Below are 3,111 nucleotides of genomic sequence, written 5' to 3' on the forward strand. Positions count from 1 at the left end.
TCTTGGACTGAGTCTCCTGCCAACTGTACTTTGTGCAGGCCAAGAAGCAAGAAGAAAAAATTTAAAAGGCAGCAGAGTTAGGAACAGTGGGAAAGAAGAAACCTCAAAAGCAAAAACCAACACAACCCGAGTGCAAGAGCATTCTGAGTTTCTTCCTACAAACACAGATGCTCACAAATCCAACTTCACTTTCTCAACCAATATTTATATATCAACCACCGAAGTCAACACAGAAGCATGTTCAATGCCTTATCAAAACAGGAACCAAAGCTGTGTTTCACCACAAACGCATTGTTTTCCCACAGGGTGCACATGCAAACTAATGAAGGAAGATGAGTTTACGTACTCAGAGAAGCTTTCTGACTGCCAGAGAGATAGGACAGGGCCTCCTCCAAAGGACCAAGGTTGCCCAAATGCCAGCTGAAACCTTGGAGAGCCTTCCTCATTAACTCCAGGAACCCAAATCTCTGGCTTTGCTGTCACAAGTTTGCCATGTGGCCATGGCTTGGGAAAATAAGCAGCCCAGTGGCTCACTGCCACCAAACCCTCATCAAGGAAACCGGAGACATAAACAAACAAAATGCCAGCAAAAAGGAACCACCATTTGGGTGACCAGAGGAGGAAAGAAAGGGGTAAGAATAGAAAGCTGTGCCAGTGCCCAGCCCCACTTGAAGAGTTTCCTTTGCAAAGGTTGTTGAGGAAAAAGGAGACAAGTCTCAGGCGTGTTTTGATCACAAAGGACTGTGATTTCAGCCACATAACTGCCTGCATTTTCTACTCTTGAATAACCAAAAGCACACACGAATTGGCACCTATTTGCTCCGGATTCTGAAATTCTAGTATGTGTTTACAATTCCAGATGGGGAACCACTTTCTTTCCCTGAGTTCAGGAGCGCAAAGGACACCATTTGTCACTTTCCTCCCTCATGATGGCCTACGCCAGATTGAGAAACTGAGACAGCACAAGTTCAGTTAAAGGCACTTCTGGTACATTCTCTCTCTTTCTCCCTGCAGGCCCACAACCCCATTATCTACGTGTTTACGGAACAGTAAGCCTGACCAAGATCAACCGGTCTTACTCTCAAGTAAGCGTGCGCAAGATCGCTGCCTCTCTTGGAAACAAGCTCCAAAGCCTTGGATGCAACTTTTATTCGCAAGTTAAGAGATCAAAATCCTGGCCTTTGGCTCCAAAGCCGGCTGGATCCTGACTTGAGTCCATCTGCCCCCGTCCGCCGCACACACACAACCAAGTGAGGCTTGCACCGAGGTAAACTAGCGCCGCTTCGGAGTCACTGCCAAGCTGCAATCCTCCCCACGCTTACCTGGGTGTAAACTCTTCCTTCCGAGTGCGCCGTCGAATCCTAAGCAAAGAATCCAGTCCCACTGATTTCAGCAAGTGAGAACTGCGCCGGGCTGGAGCCTTGCTCGCAAGTAAACTTTGCTGGAATCAATCAGAACTTAAGTCGAAGAGGGCAGGATCAAGGCGCTAGAAGACTTCCCCCGAGTTGGAGGGCTGGAAAACTATCTCATCACGTCCAAGACACGCGCAAAATTAAACATAAATTAAAATTACTCGGCGGGCGGGGAGGGGGCGCCGTCCAACCTGAAGGGAATTCCCAGCCCCCCCCCCCCCGCGCACACACAGCACTTCCAGGGAATTTTCTACTAGATCCACAAGGAAAGGAGAAATTGAGGCGGAGAAGACCGCGACGGAACAAGGGGGTGTTTTGTTGTGTTTTGAATTCTGGGATTTGCTTCGCCTTCTCCCCCCCCCCCCCCGTTACTCCTCCTACACGCAGGAACTCGTGCAATATCTCCCCCCCGCCCGATTTTCAAAAATGCATTGCTTTGATATCGTCATCTCCGTTGCACATCCAAATATATTTTTTAAATAATAATAATAGGCAAGACTCCCGACATCTCTGAGGAAACGATCGAGCCTGGGGGCGGGAGAGAATCGACGTTGATCTATCCCAATTTTTCTGCCCTCTTAGCAGTGAAAGAGGCTGACTGGTGGGGTGGGGTGGGGGCGATATTTGGGGAAGGGGACCAGGAGGCGCCCCTTCAATCTTTCTCCGCCTTACCTTCTTGCAAAACCAGCGGCTTTTCCCTCCATCGCTGCTTTTTAACTGTTAATCCCTTTTGTGTGTGTGTGTTGTTTTCAAATTCCTCTCTCGCCCCAGTTTCAGAAAGATCAGCGAAGTAGAAAGCTTGAAGGGGGGGGGGTCCTCCGAGGTTGCAATACAAAAAATATTTAAGATAATATTTTTAAAAACAGCGACGAAGAAAGCAAATCCGATAAACAGCGATTAAAACATATTCCTTAAATCAATCCCGGGAGGAAGAGCAAAAGGCGCCTCTGGTTCTCCTCCTTCGCCATCTGCCAGGCGTGTTTTGTAAATCCAAAAGCGGAGCGAGCGAGTCCGGGTGTCTCTTGCTCGGAGTGCCCGGAAACCTCTCCTCTTTTCTAAGATGTCTGAACCTACAAGCAGCAGCAGCAGCAGCAGCAGGAAGAGGAGCAGCAGCAGCGGCGGCAGGAGCAACTCCTCCAGATTCTCTTTCTGGAGGCTTTGCAAAGCGCCAAGTTTGAGATCCTCATTCTTTCGGAGATCCGGGGAGGGGTGGGGAGCAGGAAAGATTGATAGCTGCGCTCCGCAGCAGCAGGCAGCTCACGCCAAAAGCACAGCTCAGCTTTTGCTTGCAACAGCAACAGTCTCGCTCCGCCGTCACCCCGGCTCCTCTCTTAAAGGGGCAGGTGCCACTTCAGGAGCACTGCGACTTGGTGTGCATGTGTGCATGTCTGTTGGTGTGTGATATGCACGCGAAGTGTCACTCTTAGCTTCGATTTGATTGCTAAGCAGTCGTGAAGGAAGCAGGAGGCGGGGAGGATGCAAAGCCACCCAGCATACAAAACCCTGCGAACTTTGTCACTCTGCAAAAATAAAAAAGTAGCCCGGGGCGGAGAGAGTGGGTGCCTTGTTTTTCTTTTCAGCCAGGACTCAGGCCCAGAACTGGCTTGACTGCCAAGTGCTGCCCTACATGAATTAGAAGAAAGGTACATATTTCCTCTGAACATGCGCTAAGTGCATTTTCCTCTTCACTCATTTTTCT

At 49.4% G+C, this 3,111-nt stretch overlaps 1 protein-coding gene across 20 annotated transcripts in view; it reads right to left on the reverse strand.

Annotated features, from left to right (window-relative positions):
- Positions 1-2,708, reverse strand: part of NCOR2 (nuclear receptor corepressor 2) — a 359,036-nt gene extending 356,328 nt beyond the window's left edge. For 15 of the 20 annotated variants that reach the window (XM_080985614.1, XM_080985620.1, XM_080985617.1 and 12 more), the window contains exon 1: positions 2,085-2,708. The gene's annotated coding sequence lies outside the window, so the exon portion shown is untranslated. Of the gene's footprint in view, positions 1-1,322; positions 1,513-2,084 lie in introns of those variants that run through there. The other 5 variants (XM_080985615.1, XM_080985605.1, XM_080985607.1 and 2 more) reach the window with 3 other exon arrangements.
- Between the last annotated feature and the right edge of the window lie 403 nt (positions 2,709-3,111).

This window comes from Podarcis pityusensis (assembly GCF_964106645.2).
Source record: "Podarcis pityusensis genome assembly, chromosome: 16".
Taxonomy (NCBI): Eukaryota; Metazoa; Chordata; class Lepidosauria; order Squamata; family Lacertidae; genus Podarcis; species Podarcis pityusensis.